The 26,352-nt window shown below is 46.4% G+C and overlaps 1 protein-coding gene across 3 annotated transcripts in view; it reads left to right on the top strand.

The window, feature by feature from the left end:
* Sergef (secretion regulating guanine nucleotide exchange factor) overlaps positions 1-26,352 on the top strand; it is a 220,660-nt gene that overhangs the window by 190,921 nt on the left and 3,387 nt on the right. The window lies entirely within an intron of this gene.

Genomic DNA, 26,352 nt, shown 5'->3' with positions numbered 1-26,352 from the left:
CATTCTCCTCTAAGCATCAACCTGCTGTTACTCTGGTCTGACCTCAAGGGTCTCCAGTTTCCTCCTAATAGAATGGTTGTCTCTGGGCACAGGATGCCTATTCAGTGGGCTCGGGTTTGCCTTTGTGCTCTGGCAGTAAAAGGAACGTCCAAGAAGATGGACTTCCTACTACCCTTTTTGCTCCAACTCCTTGTTATGGAACCTGAAACTTGAAAGAAGTTTTTAATTTTTTAATATTGTTTTATCTATCTGGATGTTTTGCCTTCATGTATGCCTGTGCACCGTGTGTGTGCAATGCCCACAGAGGCCTCAAAAAGCAATGGATTCCCTGGAAATGGAGTTACAGACAGTTGTGAGCTGCCATGTGGGTGTTGGGAATGGGACTCAGGTCATCTGGAAGAGCAGCCAGATGGTCCTATCCAGTGAGCCATCTCTCCAGCCCCATCCCGGCAAACATCTACTTCATGTGTGTGTACAAGACAGCAAGGCCCAGAAGGAAGAGACTAGCTCAACTCAATCTCATCAGCCCTGCTCTGAAGCTGTGCAGCCCTGGGCTGGTCGCCTAAACTTCTAATAAAGGAAGGATTGCAGGACTCTGAAGAAAAAGGGTGATGCAGATAAAGGGCCCGAACACGATGTACTTAATGATAAGTAGAAGGGAATGCCGTGACTGTGCTGTAACCCAGAGGCTTGCAAGCTTTTGCAGAACATCTGGATTCGTTCAGTCTTTGCCATATATGATCTTTACTCCTTCAAGCCCCTCTGAGGCTTCCATTGCTGTTTTATTGTGGTAAAACCACACACTATATGCCGTACTTTTCTGCTGCTATGATGAAACGCCGTGACCAAGACAGCTTACAGAAGAAAGTGCATTTGGGCTCGTGGTTCCAGAGGGATAGAGCTGATAGCAGTGTGAGAGTATGGCAGCAGGAACAGGAAGCTGAGGCTCATGTCTTCAGCAGCACATGTGGAGATGGGGCCAGTCTGTTAACACTGAATGCCCTCATCCCACCCTCCACCCTGATGACACGCTTCCTTCAGCAAGTACCACATCCCCAAACAGCACCACCAACTGAAAACCAAGCCTATGGGACATTTCTCATTCAAACAACCATGCACACCATAAACTGTGCCATTTTATTTAGCCTTTTGAAATGCATGGGTTAAAGGGATGAAGTACAGTCATGGTTTTGTCTAGCTGTCACTCTCATGCAGCTACAGAATTGTTCACTTGCTTGGTTTTTGTTTTTTGTTTGTTTGCTTTGTTTTTTATAATATACATACTGATTGGACATTCTTTTTGTTGTTTTGTTGCTTTTGGTTTTTGTTTTTCAAGACAGGGTTTCTCTGTAGCATTGGATCCTGTCCTGAAACTAGCTCTTATAGATCAGGCTGGCCTTGAACTCACAGAGATCTGCCTGCCTCTGCCTTCCAAGTGCTGGGATTAAAGGTGTGGCCACCACCGCCCGGCTGGACATTCTACTGGAGGTTTACCTTCCTATCTCCAGACCTTTTCCCTCTTCTGATACCAGAACTGTACCCATTCCACTCTGAACTAATTCCACGCCCCCATCTTCCCCGCCTGGTCACAGTCTTTGGGATCAGATGCCCCTGCTCTTAACTCTTTTCTCTCACCACAAAAGGGGTTTCTTTCAGTTTTCTGATTTCCATTGAGACCCCCAAGAGCTAAATGCCTGAAAGAGTTCACAGCCGACTTTTCAAGAATTTTAGACAGTTGCAGAATGGTATAGTACAGCTACTTTGCCTTGGCTGGATCTGGCAGAGAACCTTCTAAAGATTAGTACATTCCTTTCAAAAATACCAAGGGATACAGCTTGACATTGTGTTGGAGGGAAACTCACAGTTTGTGATTCCTTCCAAAGCATCTAATTATGGTAAAAATGAAATAATAAACTCATAATAAAGGTGCAGTGCTGTGGCTGGCTCAGAGGACCTTATCTAGGTCATTGATACTATAATTGTACCGTAAGAGACTTTATGTAAATGTTGTCTTTATTTCATTGAGAAAACTGAGGCTGTAAACCCCAAATTGCAGTGCTAATAAACAGCAAAATCAGTCTGGGCTGAAAGCAAACTTTCCTAAGACCCCACCTGCTGCCTCATGCAGACAGCATCTCTGGGGTGTGTCCTAAAGACTACTTCTCAGGGACCTGTCTTTCCCCTGTTTCTTCCACCTGACATGCAAGCTCGAGAGCTTTCTGGCTTTGCACTTTCCTGCTCTCTATGCCAATTTGAAATAGTCACTCTATGTTTATTAGAATGTTCTGTACAGGAACCTGGAACCTTGGGCTGTCTACTTTATGGAAACTGATGAAGCGGGCGGGCGGGCGGGAGGGAGGGAGGGAGGGAGGGAGGGAGGGAGGGAGGGAAGGAAAGAAGGGAGGGAGGGAGGGAGGGAGGGAAGGAAGGAAGGAAGGAAGGAAGGAAGGAAGGAAGGAAGGAATGAAGGAAAATAAAAGCTTCTATTTGACTTCCAAGCATGATTAGGATTCTCTTCAGGAATGAAGAAGGCCACTCTGGCTCTTCCTCATGGTGGTAGGAAGCTCAGCTCAGTCAGAATGCTCAGTCACAGATAGATAACTCCTCTGCTTGTGTTTTCCATGCTGCTCAATTTCTAATTCTATTTTGCTTACACTATGACAAGGTGCCCTTTGGTATAAGATATGTCTGAAGTAAGTAAATCAATAAAGACTGTAAATACCTAGACATTGAAGACCACATTCATTTATCGTCATGCCCCCAGCCCGTAGCCCAGTATCTAGAACGTAAACAATCTGCAGTAAATGTTTTTCAGGAAAATGTTTAGTGTTAATAGATCAGCATTAAAAATGACTTTTGAAAGATGATGTCTCTGTGTTTGAGCTTGGATTTTCAGCTCCGAAGGCCATTAAAATAGAATTCTTAAATGATGTTCCTAGGATTTTGGAGGGTCTGTCATTAGGGAATCGTGTGTACATACTGATAATGAATGGTTTAAACAGGAAAGCAGCCTGTTTCCTCTTCCTGTTGAGGACTCGATTTTGCCCCTTGTAATTATCAGGTAGGAAGTCCAGTGACACATGTGAGGTCTAGAATGAGGTAATGAAGGTTAAATGATGTCAGAGAGAATACATGTCCTTGTTAGAAAAGGAAGAGGCACCAGAGAACCACCTCCCCGACCCCCATATGTGTGCACAGAGATCCATGAGGGAGCACAGCAAAAAGCAGCCGTCTGCAAGCCAGGAAGGGGGGCCTCCCCAGATACCCACTCAGATGGTATCTTGGTCTTTAGCCTTCAACTTTAGAACTGTAAAATAAAAACAAAAAAAAAAAAAAACATGATCTCTATGGCTTCAGCCACCCAGCTCATGACACTTTTTTTGTGGCAGCCACAGACAAATCTTCCACACAGGAGAGGTCTGGTGCTACCTAGCCAAGGCTAGTGCAATGGCTATCTCTCACTTTCCTCTTCTGTTTCTTCTGTTCTTACCTCCTCTCTTTTCTTCTCTATCCTCCCCTCCCTGTTCTCTTGCTCCTTCCTCCCTCCCCTCCTCATTCTCTCCCTCTGCTCCTGATTGGAGTCAGTGACTTATACATGGACTCTGTCCCCAACCACCCTACTTGATTCTATCTCTGTTTCATTAGCCTTATTATCTTCAAGACGTTCTTACAGTCCAAGATGGCAGGAAGCAGATAGAGGAAGGAACAAAAGAAGCCCTTGCCTGAATGACTACCAACAATGTCCATTTTTAACCCCATGATTACAGCCTGTTCTAGAGGCACACATAACTATAGTTGCCTTAGGTAGGGTTTCTATTACTGTGATAAAGCACTATGACCTACAGCAACCTGGGGAGGACAGGGTTTATTTCACCTTACAGCTTCGGACCCCTTAACTGAAAGGAGCCACAGCAGGAACCTGGAGGCAGGAACTAGAGCAGAAGCCTTAGAGGAGACTCGCTCCCCAGGTTCACTCAGTCTGTTTTCTTATACATCCTGTGGCGACTTGAATAAAAATGGACCTCATAGGGCCATAGGGTAGGAGTAGGTGTGACCTTGTTAGAGGACGTCACCGGGGGCAGGCTTTGAGGTCTCAGGTGCTCAAGCCAGTGTGTCAATCTGTTCCTGCTGCCTGTGAATCAAGATGTAGAACTCTCAGCTTCTTCTCCAGCACCATGTCTGCATGCATGCCGCCGTGCTTTCCACCGTGACAGTAATGGTAATGGACTAAACTTCTGAACTATAAGCCAGCCCTGATTAAATGTTTTCCTTTATAAGAGTTGCCATGGTCATGGTGTCTCTTCACAGCAATAGAAACATCCCAAGACCATATGCCCAGGAATGGCACCACCCCCTGTAGGATGGGTCCTCCCACATCATTCATTAATCAAAGCTTGCCTACAGCCAGTCGTAGCGAGTCATTTTCTCAATTGTAGGTCCATTTTCTCAGATAACTTTTGTCAAGTTGACATAAAGCTAGTCGGCACAAAAATGAAGGCTGGAAATCAAGCTTTTAACTGTGAATGTGGCTGCCCTGAGTAAAATGTGGAGTCTTTTACTAGCAAAGGAAGGCAGAATGGATCTAGAGGCAAGATGCCAGCAACCCGTGCTGTTAGAAGTCTGAGCACAGCTGAGGAATCACAAGGGAATGGTGCCCCAAATGTCCAGAGACAGACTATGAGAGGAGCTGGCTCTCTGCTTGCTGGGGCTTAGTCATTTTGCCTCTTCCTTCTCCCCTGTTCCTAGTACCTTCCCCATGTCCCATTATTAGAACCTGCTTGCTCTCACCTGCCCTCAGGACCCTTAACCTGGGATGGTTTTTGATACCTTAAGTCCTATCCATTCCTCCAGGCCCAGTCAGAATCTCCCGGAAGCACCTCCCTTCTGTCAAAGTGTTGAGCCTGAAAGGAAACTGGGCTGGGGTTGGGGGAGAATTCACAGAGCAGCATGGAAGACACCAGTGGAGGAGTTATCTGTCTGTGACTGAGCATTTTGACTGAGCTGAGATTCCAACCACCATGAGGAAGAGCCAGAATGGCCTTCTTCGTTTCTGAAGAGAATCCTAATTATGCTTGGAAGTCAAATAGAAGCTTTTATTTTATGATAAAATGTGTTCTTAGTATGTGCCTTTGATGTATCAGTGATGATGAGGGGTCTTTACCTCTGTAGACTTCCTCGCAAGCCATAACCCCAGCTTAACTGTAGAACACTTGCAAGTGGTCAAAATCATCAAGATAATAAAAAAATGAGTAAAGTTGGAAAAACATTAATAGGCCAGAGGAGCTTAGGGTACACAACAGTTAGATGTAAGGTAGAATAGGAAGGGGTATTAGAGGAATCCAGCATAGCATTTAGCGTGTAGTTATGTAGCAGGCCTGGGCTCATAGCACTGTGTCATAGTAACTTACCATGCTAACTGTGGGGAAACTGGGGAGCAGTGTTGGTGTTTGGGGAACTTAGCACTAGCTTTTCAAACTTTCTGAAAATGCAGAATAAAAGCTAATTAAAATAAGTCCTCACTGCCCTAGTTGTTGGTGGTATGACATGGGCTCTTTCCTCTACTGTTAAGTTAGTGTCACCCCATACCTTCACCTCAGGGTAGAGAGCGGGCTTCAGGAGTCTACACATGGCAGTGCTCTGACTCCTGACTGTCTTCTGAGACATTGAGCCTTCTATCAGCTTGAATGTATATTCTCCCTCCTGCCCCTCCAGGGCTACCCAGAGAGGCGCTGTGGAGGCTCCATGGCTCAGCAGGGCCCTGCCTCTCCCCTTGTGGAGTTCCTTTGAGCTTTGAATCTGTGTGAGGAAATTTCCCTTGACAGATTGCTCTCATGGAGCGAGATTGCATTTTTATTTGCATATTTCACTCCATTCTCCCTTACCCCATTGAATTTAGCTTTTCTCTTTAGGAATCAGCATATGAGTCAAACTGCCAGTTCTAAATTTAGTGATGCCTGTGGTATGGAGAATGGGTTCGCTGCAGCCTGCGAGATGTATTTGGAAACAATGGTTTATTTATCCACATCCAGTAATTTTGACTGCCTGCTGGGTTCTTTCAGGAAAGAGTTTGTCATCTCCTTCCCTCCTAATGATGAAATGTTGCCTGTTTGGGTCCCAGAGGCCCAGCCTGAGCCAGACGCTAGTGACTTGAGTCTCCGTTTAATTAAGCAATGCTGTCCGCAAGTTCCTGCCACCAGGAGCTCTCTGCAAAGCTTCTGTTCCAAGGAGTTGGAAGCAGGTCTGGGACAGCCTCTTGAACTAACTGGAGCATAGGCTTGTCTTTGCGCCCCAGCCTGGTAAGAATTGTCCTTTAGGGGATGAGTGGATTGCCCCTTTGTGCCAGAATATATAGTGTGCTCTGTGATTTGGGTGCAGAAGACACAGAAGTAAAACACATACCTCCCCGCCCTCTGAGGAGACCATCCCAGAGGATGGCAAGGAGAGAAGGCGGACTGGGCCAGGGCATGTGGGGCCTACGGTGGGTAAATGGGAAGTGGGTGGTTATGTGTGCACCTCCACAGCACAGCTTTCCAGTACAGACTAGTCTTCTTGGGTGGACTAGAACACTGGGCAGGTGGCAGCTTTGCTCAGTTCGTGGTGACTTTCTTCACAGAGTGTGATGTTGCTTTGGTATGTATGGAAAGATTTTTTTTTTTTTTTTTTTTTTTTTTTTTGGTTTTTCAAGATGGGGTTTCTCTGTAGCTTTGTAGCCTGTCCTGGAACTAGCTCTTGTAGACCAGGCTGGCCTTGAATTCACAGAGATCATCCTGCCTCTGCCTCCCAAGTGCTGGAATTAAAGGCGTGCACGCCACCACAGCCTGGCTTGGAAAGATCTTAAAATGTTCAGACATTAGAAAGGAGTCTTCACACCCAGATATGTTGACAGTGAAACATGAGAGCCAGGTGTAATAAGATCATAGGAGAAAAGCACTGTTACAAAACTGGATTCTGTGGGAAGCTGGATGTACACTAGGAGAACTCTGGGGAGAGGTGATATTTGGGCTCCAGTCTCAGAGACAGTAGTTGACTTCATTTGGAGAGGGCTGCAGCTACAGGGAATGTCCAGGTGTCAAGGAACAGTTAGATGGCTTAGCAGGTAAAGACACCTACCCCCAAACTTGACCACCTGAGATCTGTCCCTGAGATGTTCATGGTTGTCCTCTGTCTTCCACCAATGCACACCCACAGAGCTCGGGCCTCTGGCTCACACTGCAAAGCGCTGCTCTCTGTCAGAGAGGACATGTGAATAGAGGAGCCACGGGACTAGGCTGTCTTTTCAGAAAGATCTCAGCTTTAGTGGCCTGGAGGTTGGAGGCTGAGGACTGTGAGGAGGAGGCGGGGATGAGGGAGGGCACAGGACTCACTGCAGAACTAAAGCTGTGAGCTGCCCAGCCTGGGCAAATCACAAGTCTACTTCCTCCGTTTCCCTGTCCCCAAAATGGACAGAATGCATTTATCTATCTCATGCAAGTTTTGTGAAATATAAACAAGATGCATACAACACAGCACCTGAGGGCTTAGTAAATGTTTCCTTTCTTTGATGTACTTCAGCTTTGGTTTGTTGTTGTTGTTGCTTTCCCTTATTATCACCTCAGGAGGAATGATCTCTTTGTTTCATTCTTGTTTAATTGATAAGCGAATTGAAACTCTTAGAAATTAAGAAATTTATCTAACTCTCCACAGGAAGTAGATAAAGGTCAGAGTTTTGTTTTTTTTTTTTAATCTTTGCCCTACTGGGAGACACAGCTTCCTGTATTTAGGTCTTAGTTACAAGTAAATTCCTGAGTGAGACCACATATACAATAGCCCGAGTACAAAAAGGACAGTAAACACTGTAACCAGTGTGCATGCAGCAATAAGGACATATGTGCCTGATCACAAGAGGCTGTCTCTCCTGTGCCCAGGTCTTTGTCCTTCTTAGGAAAAAATGTAGGAACTTCATGCATCCAAAGACGGCTGAAGAGTCTCCTTTCCATTGGTGATTGACTGCTGGGTCTGTGTCCCTCTATCAAGGACACATAAAGTCAGCTGGCCTCCTGAGGTCAGCCTGCAATTGCTGCCACAGACTCCTCTCCATCGAGAGCTTGAGAAAGATGCAGCCTTTAGGTTGAAAGCCATTTGGGTGGCTGTGTGATCTTATTGGGTGTTCAAATATCAACTCTTTGCTTGTTTGGTTGGTTGGTTTGTTTGGTCTCCATGTAACCCAAGTGGACCTCAAACTCCTAATGCCCTTGCCCCAGCCACCCAAATGCTGAGATTAGTGGTGTGCACCTACCACTCCAAACCTCCCATCAAGGTTTTCCTTTGCTGCGTTTGTCTTTTTAGTTCTCAGGATCAAACACAGGCCTTCATTCATGATCAGGAACACTCTACCACCACAGCACCACAGCGTAGCCCCAGCCCAGCCTCAGCCTGGAAAACAAGAGGATGATGCATACCTTGCAGCACTGCTGTTTGAATTGGGTACTGTGGTGGCATCCTGTCCAGGCCTTAATGCCAGCTGTACCCACTGACTGCCTGTGGAACAGTGGGCTAGTGATTTGGTTTCCATCCTGGTTTTCTTTCCTGCAAAATGGGTTTAATGATAGGTCCTACTTCTAGGTTGTGGTGGAGATTAGTATGTTAGAGAGGTGACCGGAACACTGCTTGTTCTATGGTAGATGTTACTGATTATTCCCACCTATTCCTCTCATGGAGCTCTAGCTGCTGATCTCAGGCCGCAGAGGTTTGCAAACATGCAGTGGTCTCTTAGCCACAGAAACACCGGCTGTGATGAAGGAGGCCCTGATCTGCCGCAGACACAGAGAACATGCCTCCCTGGCAGGCTGCTCTGGTCCTGGCAGAACTCCTTTTGTATAACATATAAGTTTACATCTCTCGAGAGGATGGAGATTTCATGTGACAGTCAAGCCCCTTGACTATCACCATGTCCCAGCCCCTGAAGGGGGAGCATGACTCAAACTATACTTCGGGACTGACAGGCCAGCAGGAAGCAGATTGACTGTGGATTTCTCATCTCTGGCCTGTTAGTGGAACAGGATTTTCTACAAGACAGTTTTCTCAAGCAGGTCACCATGACAGTGGTCCTTTTTGCACCAGGGGCTGGTTTCTTTCAGGCCGCCTAGTGACTCTCCATGACTCCAGGTGCCTTTATGTGTTGGGCAGCACTGTTCTGATAACTCATCCCCTTGAAGCCAGTTTAAAAGTGACCAATAGGAAACTGTTGTGAGTTCACACAGGAGAGGCTGCTCAAAGGCTGTCATCTCTGTGTGTCTGCCCTTAGGAAGAGGTGAGACTTCTTTGATAGCCTGCTTGCTGGTGGGTGTTTACATTATTGTGGCTATTCCTTTCCACTACCCCCAGCATTTAGGAACTTCCTGAAAATGCCTCCATTCTCAGCTCCACTAAGCAGGGTGGGTCGTATGGTGTTGAGAGGGTTAAAGGACAGGGTCTGTAAGGACCCTCCATGGAGGATCTCCAGGAACCTAGACACAGAGCTCTAGAGAGGGAACTAGAGCTGGAGGAAGCAGAACTAAGGCCTCTTGCTCAGTCTCCCCAGCACTGCCCATGGCTCATTATTTCAGCCTGCACACTCTCCCTACCTCTCAGCAATGGATCTCTGGAGCATCCTGAAGCCAGGCTACTACTCATTTTCTGCCCAAGCACCAGTTTCCTCAAGAACCTGCTTCCCTGGATACTAAATGGTCAGGTTTAGATATGACAAAACCGTGAAGAACTTAGGAAGACCAGAACTCTCTCTCTGGGACAGATCCCAAGGGGGTCCCATGGTGTGTTTGAGAACATGAGTTGTCCTGCTTGAATAAGAACTACCCAGGCCCACTGCAAACAAATACCAGAATAGCAAAACCTGCTTCCCCAGGTCATATGGAACATCAAAGCAGGACAGCTAGGTGAGACTCTGCATGGGGCCCATTAGAGCATCTGGTCATATCTCTGTCTCCTCTATCTGTGCAGGAGGACAGGGGGCTAGAGAGAGACACAAATAAGCCTGGAGGAATTCAGGAGAGGATTGCAAATCCAAAAGCTGCAGCAAGCCGCAGAGTGGAGTCAGAAGGCTGGAGACTTGGCGGCACTCCAGAGACAGAATTCTGTCTTCTATAGAAGCCTCAATCTTTGATCTGCAAGCTTCAGCCAGCTGAGTATGGTCCACCACATGAGGAAGGGCAATCCACTTAAAGTCAAACATTTTAAATGTTAATTAACTACATCTAAAAGATGCCCTTACTACACATACACCCTAGCGTCTGTCCAAATAGTGGTCTCTACTAGCTTGCCATGTTGACACAGGAGTAAGCGTTACAACATGTAAAGGTGGGGGCTCTTTTTTTCTTTTCTTTTCTCTATTTTTATTTTTATTTATTTATTTTGGTTTTTCAAAAGAGGGTTTCTCTGTAGCTTTGGAGCCTGTCCAGGAACTAACTTTTGTAGACTAGGTTGACCAAGATTCACTTGCCTCTGCCTCCCGAGTGCTGGGATTAAAGGCGTGCATCACCATCACCCTGCTAAGGTGAAGGCTCTTAATGAAGACATTCCGCCACCTTCCACCCACTTTCTCTTCTTTGAAGTCCTTGCTTGAAATCTAAAGAAGCACCACCATTCAATGTCACCTCTAGCACATGAACTCAGAAGCTGTTAGCATCTGAGTATGGGACCTGTGGGTCCCTGCCATCTTCTTTGGGACTGTTTCTGCTGGCTTTCCACTCTACGGCCAGCTCTAACTGACCACTGTGCTCTCCACTGAGGTCTATGCTCCAAGCCATCCCAGTCCTCCACCCCATGTTCCATCCAAGTTGTTGGCGTTTCTCAAGCACCTGCAGTGTTGCCTTAATTAGGCCAGATGACATGAGCAGTGAGTGTCATACTGAGATTATGTCAGCTGCTAGGGTGGCCTCCCTGGGATGTGCCAGTTATCAGTGACTGAGGGACTGAAGAGTGCTTTGGGTAAGTGGTAGTTCACTTCCTGCCTCAGATGTCCTGAGTGTCACCTGACTACAAGGACAGCTGGACCTCCTTCCATCTCAGATTTACATGCCACAAGCTACTCCAGAATCTTCTTGATTTTATTAGTTCTGCATGCATACAAGTGTACCATGTACATGCAGTGCCCACAGAAACCAGAAGAGGGCATTGTAACTAGAACTGAAGTTTACAGGCATTTGTAAGCTGTCTTGTGGGTGCTAAGAACCAAACCCAGGGCCTCTGCAAGAGCAGACAGTTCTCTTAGCTGCTGAATCTTAGCTCTGAGCTCTCTCACATCCCCAAAATCTTTTTGTTTTAATGGTATGTGAGATTGCTTTTGCTGAAATTGAAGAATACCTTGCTGGGATCTGTAGGGCAGCATTAGATTGTAACCCTCCATCCCTACTTCCTGCATGATCTGGGCAAATGCCACTTTGCAAGCTTAGAGCCTCAAGACCTGAAACAAGACCCTGCTTTGTGTGGGTATCTTAGAGAGCTTCCAGGGCTCTCTTTGTCACCATTTCTGCTCCTCATATCAACTTCCTGAGGAGGCAGAATGGAGGCATGGAAATGGGCTTTTCCCTTTTCTGGAAAGGATATTAAGGTTCAAAGAGATGATTTGTCTAAACTCACAGATGGTAAGTGGAAAGTGTGGGCTTGAACTTGGGGCCCCTAGCCCAGATCACTTGGTGCACCCTTGTGACTGATACAAACCAATCTATCAAGCATAGAAATCATACTGGTGTTGGCAGGGCCGTGAAGGCATCCAGCAGAGGAGGTGCCCCCTCAGAGCCCTGGGACTCAGGTAGGCAGGTGGGCTGGGATAACTGCTTTGCATTGGAAGATGCTGTTCTCTAGCCATCAAATGTAAATGTTTTCCAGTACTCTTGACCTAATTCTGAAAGCATTTATTGAGGCATTATCCTACCTCAGATTCTCTGCTAGGGGCAGAATAATAATAAAAACTAGACAGGTAAGTTTTCTATTTGAAATGTAAACAGAAGGCTTTGTGTTTACAGGAGAAGGTTCGATTAAGTCATTAATTAAGATAGACAAAGACAAATACTGCTTAGCCTCAGTGCCTGAGTCACGACTTAGACATTAGGAGACAGGAGCTATGTGCTGTCTATTCTTTTCCCTTGACCCCTGTGCCACAGACACCAGTAATGCAGACTACTGCACTGTGTATACACAGCTGGGGACGGCCCAGGCACTGTAAGGACCCAGCTATGGCAGTCTGCTGCAGGCTCTGCCATCCCTTGTTGTGCAACACAATGCCTGAAGCATTGACTACAAAGAAAGAATGTACCCTACAGCCCAAGAAGAGTATAAGGTAGTAAGGAACGGGCACTCGGGCTGCACAGGCGACGGGCAGGCCTGAAGCCACAGGGAACAGACAGGCCTGAAGGGACGGACAGGTATCAGGACTGGGAGGCAGGGGGTTGTTGTGTTGCAGGCAAGGTTTTCTATCCATAGTGTTTTGTATCATGATTTTAAAACCTGCCCTTCAGTATCCTGTGCACTATTCCATCAGCTTGTTGCTATGGAGAAATGGATTGGGGCTAGGAACTTTGTCCTTCTCTGTCAGCATTTCTGGACCTACCAGCTGCCTTCTGCCCCTGTGCAGACGGAGGGGAGCCAGAATAGCGCTGTTCTCAGGCTCTGTCTCTGCAGGCACAGGTGCTGTCATGTTCCCCGGGCCTCTCACTGCATTCATTCATGCATTGACTGAGCTGCTTACACCAAGTGCCCTCTGTGTGCTGGCATTGTGCTGTGCCTCACTGGGGGAATCTGCCTGCCTGTCTTGCTGCAGCGTCTCCTTGCCTGCCCTCCTCAGCATCTCTCTTTCAGCCTTTAGAATTGTTTGTTGAGGAGCTTTTTGGAGATTACCTCTTGTCTCTCCATTCCTAGATCTTGCTCTGTTTTTGTAACCCCATCATCTAACATAAAGCCAAGGCATAAGAGGTCCTCATTCAGGAAGTTCCTCAAGGAACCTCTCAATGTCTATTTGTCTGCCTTGTCTTTCTTCCTCTGTTCTGAGCCTGTGGTGTGTGGAACAAAATAAATAAGTGCGAAGAGATGAAAGGCACACACACACCCTTTTTTTGGACAGGGTCTTATGTAGTCCAGCTGCCCTTGAACTCACTCATAGTCAAGGATGACTTTGAAATTCTGATCCCCGTTTCTTCCTCTAGAGTTGTAGGTCACCACAACTTGTTTGCACAGTGCTTGGGATCACGCGTGGTATAGGCAGGCACTCTGTCCCCTGAATTCTACTCCAGTCCCGCCTGACTTCTGCTTTTTCTAAGCTGTATAATTTCAAGGAAGAGGCTTAATGCAATACTTGTATCGCCAGGATATCAGTAATTGAATTTTGATTTAAAAAGGTAAAAAATATTGGTAACCTTTCCACATGCTTTCCAAGTAGAACTCTAATGAGAAAAGTGACCCCGTAATATGATCAAGAGACCCAAAGCGTGGCTGTGACTTTGGTCAAGTAAGTGTCTCTTTCTACCAAGATTTTGATGCAATGTCCACATTGGAAACATTCTGGAGTTAGATTTTACCATCTTGAATGGTTATTTTACTCTCAAAGTCTGAGAATTCCATTAAGGGAAAAGAAGTTTCAGCTTGCCATCCCCATCAGCAATACATCCTCAGCTTGGAGGCTGACCTCAGCTTGACTCCTGCTGCCAGCTCTGGAAACTGCTCTCCCAGGAGGCTCTGGACCAGAACACTGACACTGAGTGTAGAAATGTCTTTCAGATGGAGATGTTTCCTTCGGATGCTCCTTTTCTGCCCCTCCCCCAGTGCAGTGGCTGAGCTTGGCCTGCATCCCAGAACAGTGAAGGATTGTTGGAAGGAGGAGGCTTTTTCCCCTTCACCTGTTGTCTTCCTGAGCCTTTGATTGTTAAGGTTTCTATTTTCTCGGCCACCTGCAGTCCACTGCTCTGTGCAAGGCTCTGTGCAGGATACAGAACGACAATAGCCATTATCCTCACACACTGACAGCCTGTGACATGGACAGGTGAGAGAGCAGAGCTATAGAGTTCCTGGGAGGCTTGTCTGGGAAAGGCTGTGAACCTGACTGAAGAGAGGACCGTCTGGGTCTTGTCCCAGGTTTTGCCTCTTTCGCACAGCTTCAGGGTTGGGCCAGAGGGTGAGCTCTAACTAAGTCCCTTTACTGCCCTGAAGCTTATCCATGGCAACCGTTGCAGACTTTATAGAGAAAACAGGACTTGAGCTGAGCCTTGGTGGCCTTCTGAGGATTCAGAATGGCATGGGAGAGATGGGTGAGTGTATTCAGACTGAAGGACAAGACATGATGCTATCTATGTACGCCAAGGGGAGAACAAGATGAGAAGTCCTTATATTAGGACAGAGAGATGTGGGAGGCACAGGGGGGATTTGGTCTCAGAACAGGCAGCCCTTATATTCCTGAGTTCCTATAGACTGAGAACCCACCCAAAAGATACCTGGCAGGATAAAGGAGCAAAAAAGGCAGGTTAGAACTGGGGCTTATTTCTCACCTGGAAACCATACTCCAGCACATCTTATGACAGAGAGATCTTCACTAGCATGGCACTGGGGTCCCTTCTCTGGATTCTCACCTCCACCCCAAACAGTAGGTTCTAGGTTGGTAGGACCCAGATTGCCTGTTGGGGAGTAAATCTTCCTAAGGTGTCTGCCCTTGGGCCATAGGCTGTTCCTTAGCAGATGTTTCCCTGAGCTTGGAATAACAAAAGGATGTTTTGATTCTGTTGGGAATCGTGAGTCTAGATTTATTGGCTTAGCCTAAGAGTCCAGGAATCTGATGTCCTACACCTACCTGTGACTTCCATCTTTGCAGTCTCCTGTCTAAGGCTTCTAAATTTAGTTGCTTTTCTAATGCTACGGCAAAACACCATGACCAAGACAACTCGTAAAAGAAAGCATTTAATTGGGCTTGCAATCTCACAGGGTTAGAGTCCATGATGGCTGAGTGCTCACATCTTGATCCACAAGCAGAGGGCAGAGAGAGAGAGAGCACTGGAAATGCCATGAATCTTTTGAAACCTCAGAGCCTGGCACCCAGTGACACACGTCCTCCAGCAAGGCCACGCTTCCTAATCCTCCATAAACGGCTCCACCACCTAGGAACCAAGTATTCAAACCTCTGAGCCCATGGGACTATCATTCAAGCTTCCGCAGCTGCCAAAGTCCCTTCCTAGCACCATCAATGCAAATCCTCTTGGCCCTGCCTCTATAAGGGTCTGTCCCTCCATCCTTCTTCTGTGTCCCACTGTCCTTGAGGTAGCTCAGCTTCATTTATCCTGGACTTTACATTGGCCTCCAAACTGATTTCCAGTTTGTCATTCAACTACATTAAGCCCAAAGTGTCCAAGGCATAAGATTGCATAGGTGCTTTATATGTTTCCATGGCAACAATGATGAAATGCTGATGATTCTCCTTACCTGATGCCTTAGCAGCTTCCAATTAGCTGTCTGATACACTCCTAAATCTATAGTCAGGCCTTTGAAGACTAGATCTCCTAAGTCATTTGCAGTGATCTGCCCCCTACCTATCAGCCAAATTTCTGCTACTTTTTACACTTCGATTTCTCCCACCAAATGTAACTACCTTTGTTACCTTGGCAAGCTCTAGAGCCCTAGCCCCCTAATCTCTACTCACAGTGTTCTCCAGGTTTGGAATGTCCTGGTTCCTATCACACCAGTTTTTCTTCATCCATTGGAGATATCTGTTGGTCTCCTAGACTACTTATTTGGGTGGTTGTCATGGATGGCTCAGATAAGGTGCAAATGATGTTTTATTCATTACTTGAAAGACCTGGCTTATCTCTGAAGCTAGAGTTTAAGTCAGGGAAGTTAAAAAGGGCCATATGTCCACATCTCAGAATCTAAGCCTTGAAGGGTTTGGAAAGTTTCTCCAGTGTCTGTGGGGCAGCCCTAGCTCAGCCAGCTGCACAAGGATATGGCCTCAGCATGTTACGTACAAACAAATGGGCTTGTCCTCTGACCAACTGGCCAAAGAAGGTGGGGATGTGTTACTAGATGAGGGTCAGGAAGATCACTCAGGTATGGCCCATTTACAAGAGGCTCCAGCTACACAGCAACTTGGGCTACCTTAGGTGGTAGAAGTCAAGGGAGTGTAAACAGAGTCAGAGTTCTGATCACCTAGTCTGAGCTAGTTCAGGTCATACTGGTCCTAGAGCTGCTCCAAGCAAGGCTCAGCCTGGAGGGTATCATGGGGAAATGGGCTCTCTTTCTGCATCAGGATGATTTGGGAGTAAGTATGGCATCAGTCTAGAAACACCTTCTGATCTTCCATTCTTAGTAGCTTGGGCTAAAAAAGACAGTGACTGACAGGATGTGAGGCCTGGCTCCTCAGGCCTGGGCTTTTATTTCAAACTCATGCCATGAACATGCTACCCTCTGGGCCACCATTTGGAAAAGCCAATCTCAGCCTGACACTCACTGCCTATAAATGGCGTAGAATTAGGCTAATCAGTGGCTCTTAATTTCCCAACAAATGCGGGTGCTGTGCTAATTGCCAGGGTCCACACCAGCAGATCCCCAGTTGGCGGCATCAAATAAGAGAAGTGGTAATTTGGGGGCTGGAGTGGGGGAGGGCCGGCTTTGTTGGCTGAGCCAGTTAAAACTGTATTAGACCGCATGAGCCAAAGCACAGCCAGCCAGGGCCTGGTCCTGTTAGTCAGCCAGGAGATTGGGTGAGTAGCTCCCAGAGTGTGTGCAGGAGCTGAACCTTATCCGTGAGTAGATTTGTTTTGTTCTTATTCATGGAGGAAGATTTCACCAGCAGCATGGCATGGTACTGCCAGAGCGCTCATCAGGGATAAAGCATCCCCAACCTTGGTCTGTTACCATGGTAACATGGCATTTCCAGACTCTCTAGGCAACCTTATGGCATCTGCTGCTGTGAGTGATTCACATGGGAAAGGGTCACTGTTCCTTCTCTGTTCCAGAGAGAGCAGGTTGTGGAGACAGGGCACTATTCGCCGAGGACCAGGTTCTTAAAGGAATATGGTGTAGCACTGTTGTGGGGCCTTGGGATGACAGCTTGTAAGTAGTTCTTCAAGTCTGCCTGTCTGCTCCAGTCTAGGGAACGGGTACAAAGCTGCCAGGTCAGAAGAGACCTCCTAGAGGAAAATGAAGGGAGTTGGACAAAGGACACAGCACAAAGGCTGGCGAGTGGGGAGTCATGCAGTATGTGCATGAAGCTGATAGTTAGGCCAGGTGGTGGAGCAGACACTAGTGGATAAGGCAGGGTCAGTTCTGCCCCCACCCCAAACCTTCCACTTAACCTCTGCCTGGCAAATCCCGACCGTATGTATTTCAGCTGCACTCAGATTATGTGACTGAGTTCCCTTCCTGAGCTGCTGACACATCACGCTGTCCTTTGAGTGGGTGTTCCTCCCTTCTGTCTTGGCTCACTGTCATGTGCCATTACTCCTGTGCTTACTAGACTCATGGAACCACTACTCTTCCTCTATGGGGATAGCGAGAGGAATATGCTTGCTCAAGGTCAGGCCGGGATCTAGAAGCCATGAGACACAGGGAAGAACTCAGGATCCAAGCAGGCTGATCTGGATTATTTCCTGATTTTACTGCTGGTTTTGAGGTGAACCTAGGCCTCCGCTAAACTTCATTTTACCCCACCTTCTTCTTCAGGGGTAAAATGGGGGTCCTGAACATCCTCACCCCAGGTTCTTGGGGTAGTGAAATGGCAGAACAAAAGTGGGTCAGACAGAAGCCTAGATATTAGTGTGGGGTATTATTAAATGCTAGTTATTTTCCTTAAAAATGGAGGCTCATTCATCTTCACACCTTCCTCTGCCGTGCTTGCACATCCAAGGCACTTTATCTGGAGTTGACATCAGTGGATGTCATTGCCGAGCTGGCTGCACTCGTGGTGAGCAGCCATCCACATTGGTGGCTGTACACTCCTGTCTGGTGTTTGCAACTTTGACGCTGCATGATCTCTGCAGGGCTGGAGCCATACCAGGTGGAGTCTGTCCTGTAACTTAGCCTGCACTGTAAACTGTGTGCCCATCTGGGTCCCATATCAGATGCCGCACGGCCTAGGACTTCAGCTATGGTCTGGAAGACCATAGCTTCTTCTTCCTTTGGGAGCAATAGGTATTCATAGTCCCTAACATCTAATTTTTTTAAAAATTTTGTTGACTTTTATTGAGCTCTACATTTTTCTCTGCTCCCCTCCCCTTCAACCCTCTCTCAAGGTCCCCATGCTCCCAATTTACTCAGGAGATCTTGTCTTTTTCTGCTTCCCATGTCAATTAGAACTATTTATGTCTCTCTTAGTGTCCCCATTGTTGTCTGCATTGTCTGGGATTGTGATTTGTAGGCTGGTTTTCTTTGCTTTATGTTTAAAAACCACTTATGAGTGTGTACATGTGATAATTTCTTTCTGTGTCTGGGTTACCTCACTCAAAATGATGTTTTCTAGCTCCATCCATTACCCTGCAAAATTCAAGCTGTTGTTATTTTTTTCTGCTGTGTAGTACTCCATTGTGTAAATGTACCACATTTTCCGTATCCATTCTTCGATCGAGAGACATTTAGGTTGTTTCTAGGTTCTGGCTATGACAAACAATGCTGCTATGAACATAGTTGAGCACACCTAACATCTAACTTTGTAATCTACAAAAGATTTCCATTGGTTGTCCTGAAGTGAATAGGGCACTGGAACTGTCAACAGTGAGAACGGCCCATTCAATGGATCAAGACACTGCATCTCCATCACAGGGCTCTTCCCATCTGAGCCCACACCGTAGGGAGTCTGGAAAGGGCCTTCTTCTTACCTTCTGATCGCAACCCTGTTGCTCTTCCCCATGACTGAAGGCTTTAGCATTTGTAGTTCTTTACATATGATCCCAGTGAGATAAAGACTAAGAAAGCTTAGTCTCAGAACATTTCGTGTTTGATCATGATGCCATCACTTCCAGCTGTCAGTCATTCTCCTAAACGTGCTTACTTGCTATCTTCCTGCTTCAGGTTTGCGCTGGGACTGATGGTGCCTGGGTGGGTCTGATACTCTGAGTGATAGGAGAGGAGGCATTTCTTCGTGAACCACTCCAAGTCAACAAGGCTGCAGGTGCAATTGGGTTGAGGCTACACAGCCTGGTATATTAAGAGTACTCCGTTTTCAGGAGGCACATCCTGTCAGAGCTAGAGAGGTACTTGGGGGCCACTGAGGCTGATTCTTCAGATGCTGAAACAGAGACCCTGAGTGAGGCCACTACTCATGTAGGCTCACATACCAAGTGAGTATAAAACAAGCCTCGAATCAGAGATCAGCCTTCGGGTCTCATAGCACCATACTGCTGTGACAGTGGTGGGTGTCTGCATTCACCTGACTCCATGGTGTGTCATTGGAATTGATTTTAAATCATTAAGTAAAGAAAAAGAAGGAGTCTGGGGAGGTGGTTCAGTGAGTAAAGACACTGGCCCTCAAGCCTAGGGGCCTGAGTTCAATTGCAGAACCCACAAAAAGTGGAGGAAATAACCAACTCCCAAAAGTTGTTCTGTGACCTCCACAAGCACACCGTGGTACATGCATGCAAACATGAGCACATATATGTGTGCATGTGTTTGCACATGCATGCACGCCCCCCCACAACCACACTCTTAACTAATTAATTTTTTTAGAGAAAGGAGTTTTTCAGAGATATATGCCTCAGACAGTATTTAAACACACTTTTAAAAATGTGTTTTTATAAAAGTAACATATGAACATTGAAGAAAATAGAAAAGAATTTTATTTAGAAGTCAATAAGTTAAGCAATATTCTTAGTCTTCAAAAATAATCTGACAAAGAGTGTCGTGTCCAGTAGATGAAGGAGTGGACTGGTAGTTCCTCAAACCCTCCAGGTTTGACTCTGGGAAATAGGACGATCCAGAGAGATACGTGGGGACTAAACTTAGTGCTATGAACTTCAGAGTCACATTTTACTATAACTAATCCTAGTACGAATAAAACCCATTTGCATTGGCAGTCTCTGCTCAGTAACTACTTCTCCATAAGTGTTCTCATTTAACTGTTGGGTCATTAGGAAAAGTCTGTAAAGTAGTAAAATTATTCTCATTTTGAAAACGAGAAATTTGATCTTGAGAGAGATTAAACAACTTGTCTGGGATCCTAGCATAAGAAGCAATGGAGCCCCTGACTTCAGAGAGTTGGCACCAGAAGGCAGGGTACTCAGTAAACATCTGTGTATGAACAAATGGCTGGATGCTTGCTCCCCCTCAGAAGAATCTAGGAAGCATCTGGTCCTGTGCTTAGAGTCCATGGAGCTGGGGCAGTGAAGGCTGAGTACACAGGGCTCATGCCCCTCACCACTGCTCCATACAAGGCAATATCACAGTGCCACTTTTGTGCCCTGAGATACTAAAGACAGTTTAGCTAGCATTTCTCCTACCACAGTGGCTGCCTTTCTGGAATGCATCAGAAGCTCTCCCTGGAGAGCTGTTCTGGGGTGAACACCTAGCCTCTGGTGAACAACTAAGAAGGTTGTCAGGACATTGTCGGGGTCCTAGTGGCCTGCTTCTTGGAGCTGGAGAAGCAGGAGTCACCCCAGGTCATGCCATCCTGTAGAAGACAGGTCCTCAGAGTCTAATATGCATGCCGCATCCACAGCCCTTCCCCCTGCACCACAGCAGCAACTGGGCCAGCAAACAAATGACACAGCAGAGAATAACAAAATGGTTTCCATAGCGATGCTTAGTGCCTGTCAGCATGCTTCAGACAAACCCTAATCTGAGCCCTGGCTAGAGCAGTGTGAAATGTTACCTGCTCCATCCATGGCAAGGAAAGGTTCCAGAGGGTGGCATGATTTTGTCCTGTGACTGTATACTGGGGGATTTCTTCCAAGTTCTCTAATAGCTGCAGCAAGTTAGACCAGACCAAAGAGGAGTAGGAATCGGATCCTGGGCATGAAACAGGACCATCCAGCAGCAGATGAAGAGTGCCAGCTGAGCAGGTGTCATGTGATGAGCTCTGCTGAGTGCTGTATGTATCTGTTTACAAACAACAAAGACAAGTGAGAGATGACTGTCCTTGTTTACAGGTGATGAAGCCAAGACCTAGGTACACACGCCCATGACATCAATATCAAATCCAACCCAGCTTGCCCCATAGCTACTGAGCAGCAACAATTGATTCCAAAATCTCCGCTCCTTCCTCCTGAGTAAGGACTCAGGCTAGGTCCTGGCCAGTGGCCCCTCCTTATCTCAGGAGGGAGAGGGTTGGGTCATTGAAGAGCTACAGTGAAGTTGTCCTGGCCAGGTCTGCCGGAACAGGGAGATCTAGAGGAGACATGGAGATGGTCTAGTCCTTGCTCTGGTATCTCCTATAAATACATCAGTCTATATATATATATACCTGCGTGTGTGTGTGTGTGTGTGTGTGTGTGTGCGCGCGCGCGCGCACACACACACACACACACACACACAGCAGTTCTTTTGGTGAGGAGTGCTGTCATTGTCCTGCCCAGCTCTTCAGTCTGGCTTCCTCTCAGGAGACTGAGCTACTCTAGGGGCAATTGGCATTTAGGAACTATTCATGCCAGAAACAAATATTTACCAAGCACCTTTTCTGATATATAACTTTTTTAGTTCTATGATAGAGCTGTTGAAAAAGAAATCTAGTTTTTTTTCTCTTGGAGCTTTGCATTCTAGCAGAGACACAAAGGTTCTGGTGAGCTGTTACATGGTAGGAAGAGAAAGGCCTCAAGCTCCCCAGGAATTAGACGGTATCCCCCAAGAAAGCCTGGCCACAGGGACCAGGCACTTCCCCTCAAATATCACACCTCCTGCTCATGCCACTCCTCCCATGACAGCCTTCAGGAGAGAACTGCTGGACTATGTCCATGTCAGCAGCCTGGCCACTCACCAGGAGGAAGAACACTGCTTCCCTTGGCTCAGGGCTTGCAGCTACATAGAATGGCAAGTTTCCTTTCAAATATGCAGTTTTATGATAATAAGGATAGTCACAAAGAAAATGTATATGCATTAATCCATATAGAATTATAAAGAGTATATTCACTTTGTTCATGAAAAGCAAAGCATGGTTCAGGACCCCTGAGGACTGTGCTAGCGCCTGAGGCCCATCTGCGTCATACTGTTTCTCACTTGGTTCTCAGGTTATACTCCCGTAGGCCCACCACGGGGCTTTCTGCAGAGTGTGTTCATTCATGTGTGTCTGGCAAGGACCTCTGTTATTTTTTGTTTTGAGACAGAATCCCTCTATGTAGCCCTGACTCTCCTGGAACTCACTATTTATACCAGGCTGGCCTCCACCTGCTTCTGCCTCCCAAGTGCTGGAATTAAAGATGTTCACCTCTATGCCCTTGGCACCTCCATCTTAGACTGCCCCAAACAGAGCTCCTCATCTTCTCCCCAAAGCTGTTCTTCTCCCAGGTTTCCTCTGCTTCACGGATACTGCTACTGTAAGGAATATGGGAACCCTATATAAGACTTCACACTTTGGGCTGTGGCAACATGTCAGGGTTGGTCCTCAGAGGCAACAGAGGGAGGCATCACCCTGTATTGTATCTGCATCTGTCTTGACCTTGATTGAACTTAGCACCAAGTAAGACACGTGCTGGGAGATATGTAGAGGTGCTCAGAACTTCTGACACGTGAAGACCTAGGGGCCATGATAACACCACTGGTGTGCTGGGGAGCCCAGGAGAGCCTAACATGATCCATATTAAATAGCATCCTGGGTATTAGGTGGGCAGCAGTTGGCAAGCTATAACTGGGTCTGACCTGTGGCCTACTTTTGTATGATGACATAGTAGTTCTTTTTTAAAAAAAATAAATTTTTTCATGTATTTATTTTATTTGCATGTATTTGCATCCATGTATGTATATATATTATGTGTATACCTGGTGCCCACAAAGGTCAGCAGATAATGTCAGATCAGATTCCCTGGAACTGGAGTTAGAGATGATTATGAACCACCATGTGGGTGCTAGGAACTGGACCCAGGTTCTCTGCAAGAGCGACAAGTGCTCTTAACTATAGAGTCATCTCTCCAGCCCCACAAACCATTCTCATGGGTGGGACTGCAGAGACGGCTCCATAGACATTGTCCTTGCTTTACAAACGGGGTCTTATTCAGATCTCCAGTACCCATGGAAAAGCCAGGCATGGTAGCACATGCTTGTGGCCCCAGCACTGAGAAGTGACAAAAAGATCCCTGGTCTTGCTGTCCAACCCCTCTAGCCAATCAATAAGCTCCAGGGTCAATGAGGGACTCCATCTCAAAAACTAAGGTAGAGCGAGATGAAGGAAAAAGACCCAACGTTGATCTCTGGCCTCCACACATGCATTCCCATATACATGTGCACACATCTAAACAGCACAGGTATAGAGAGAAAGAGGATGTGGGACAGCACACCAGTTGGGCCCTCAAGCCTAAAGTACTAATGTATGGAGTTCAGCAGTGGTGGGAGCCCACTCCACATTCTAGATGTTCAGCCTTCTCTTCTGGAAGATGAACACCATCCATGAAATGTGGCCCCCCTCACTCTACTATCACAACCTGAACAGATAAAGCACACAACCTGAAACACTCTCCTCAGAGGATCAGGGAAGAGAAGCCTGGGCTTTTGCCAGACTTCTACATCCAACAGGCATGAAAGTCCTGGCTCTGGGCCTCATCTACCCAACCCTCAGTGTAGCTTCCTCAGAGTGAGTTCCCTTTGGCAGGAGAAGAGCATGCCAGCTGCCCATTGTGCTGTGTCCTGTGGCGAGGTCAGCACTGTCTTCCTCCCACCCCCACCCCTGCTTCCCACCTCACCCCTGCTGAGGTCAGCTGCGCTTCTCATCAGGGCCAGGCACTTGGCCCATGCAAGGTGCCAAACTGAGCCCTAAGATTCTGGGCCCTTCCATCCCGCTGCTTCTTCCTTCTTCCCTGCCCCACTTTCCTGCTCCTGATCAGCCTTCAGAAGTTCCTGCTCAGCCATAGGGAGGAGGGGGAACCACTCTTTCTGCATGTGTTACCTCACCTTGCCAGCCAACCAGAAGATATATGTATATATATTTCCCCAGATTTGAGCCCTAAGGGCAATCCGCTTAAACCAAGCTGGCCTCCCTCTCTTGAAACAGTGGTCTGTAAAACAAAATTTAGCTATATAATCACATAATTGTAAAGATTTAAACATTTGGGTTGTGGGAAAATCAGGAGGATTTTCTGACAAAGGTGGGCTTTCAGTTTGCACACACTGCTGAAGAAACTGAACTTTATAAAAGGCCACACTGAATGTGCTGGGTGTGATGGCACACCTGGACACCCAGCACTCAATGGGTGGAGACAGGAGGATGCAGAGTCAAGATTATCCTTGGCTATATAGTAAGTTAGAAGCCAGCCTAAACTTCATGAGACCCTGACCTCCCCATCCCAATTAGTCATAAATATATCTCTGTTGAAAGATCTAAAACAAAATTTTAAGTAAAAATAAAAAAAAACCAGGTTATCTAGCTTTTGTGTTTGAACACTTAAATGGTTTTATATTATCTGAGGTGGGGAGGGGGATTATAGGAAACAATATACAAAAGGGGAAAGAAAAGTATCCAGTAAACATAGGGTGATACGTAACAGTGAGATACCATTTTGTATTCAAATTGAAAAAGATTCTTAAAACCCATGATGTAATGAACACTAGTGATGTGGGAGGGGGCAGAGATGCCCATAGATCACCAAAGCCATGTTCAGGCAGCTTCTCTGAAGAGTGTCCTGGCAGTCCTGAGACAGTCCTCGGGAATCTCCAAGATGGCAGTACCCACTGACTGGGAATCCCCATCCTACAAATCTAATTTGAAAAGGTAATTAGAGGGAGTGACAAAGATTCACGCTTAGAGGTGTTCATGCACTGCTGTAGGAAAATGGGAAATTAGAAACAACCTGAATGTCTGATAATGGCCGGCACGTTAAGTAAATTATTTAATCTTCATAATGTGCAATTAGGCAGCCACTATAAATAAATTGCTTAGCAAAGGACTTCATAAACAAAAAAGGGTAACACACCCCATACTTCTGGGAGAAGACACTGGCAGTGTGTAGAATCAGGTGGAAATGTATGAAGTCAATAAGAAAGAGGCAAAGAACAAGAAGGCTGAGAATGTAAGCATGTGATTTGTCTCCGAGTCATAAGACAGAGCTCACTCCTGTTAGCAGGAATGCAAGCTAAGTGGATATACTCACCAGCCCAGCAGTAGTCTACAGGGAGAGGTATGGAGGAGTACATCCGTATCCATAGTGGTGGGAGTGCACCTACTCCGATGAACTCTGTGGCCTATACTTAGTAAAATTAAATGTGACCCCTCCTCCCTGCATGACTTGTATATGCTTCTGAGGATCACCCTGCACAAACATCATTTTCTACCAGGAAACATGTTCACAGCAGTATTTTTTATAATAGTCATATTGGTGATGTTGTATATGTCATAATATGTCACACATTGGTGTGTATAGCCCAGTGGCAACAATGATTACTAAAAAACTGGCTGTCCCAAGGACATGGCTAAGTGGAATACGACTTTACATAATGAGAGGCTATTAATGCGCTACATTGATAAAGTACTGGCTCAGATAAGTGTCTAAAGCAATGTCAGATGTAAAGAATAGGTCATATAAAAGGTATGCATCAGCAATATGCTTTCATAATTCTTTAAAACAAATGGATTAGTACATAGTATTTAAGGGCATGCATGTATATCTAAATATATGTGTATAAAAGTGTGGGCACCAGCTTCAATACAGTGCTTACTGCTGCAGGGAGAAGGCCCAGAGGGAGGTCAGGCTTAAATATTTTCTGAGTTGTTTGTTTGTTTGTTTGTTTGTTTGTTTGTTTGTTTTTAAGGAAAGGATTGAAGTACATATGGAAAATTGGTAACTAAAGTTTTGAACTTAGATTAGGATGTTGTACATTGGTTTCCATGCTTTTCTGCAAACTAAGGTATTTCAAAATTTCAAGTAGTTGTCTTAGGCAGGGAGGTTGAAACAATGTCTTTCTGTGCAGCCTTAGCTGGTGTGGGACTCAGTGCCTCCCTCCACTTCTCAAGAACTGGGGTTATGAGTGAATAACATGAGAGTCTATGGGAAGTAGCCGTGGCCCAAGTGAGAAGCTGTAGCCTGAGCCAGAGTAGTGGCAGCAGAGATGGAGGGACACAGGAAAGATTGGAGCTGTTCTTGGTGGGGGAATTAGCAGGGCTCAATAACTGGTCACATGTTGGGGTGATGGTGGAAAGCCAGGATTGGAGCATGAAGAGCTGTGGAACAATGGGGTTCACTGACTTGAGGTGGGGACAGGTAAGGTGGGCCTTGA

This window comes from Arvicola amphibius, chromosome 12 (genome assembly GCF_903992535.2).
Source record: "Arvicola amphibius chromosome 12, mArvAmp1.2, whole genome shotgun sequence".
Taxonomy (NCBI): domain Eukaryota; kingdom Metazoa; phylum Chordata; class Mammalia; order Rodentia; family Cricetidae; genus Arvicola; species Arvicola amphibius.
This window is presented reverse-complemented; position numbering and strand designations above follow the sequence as displayed.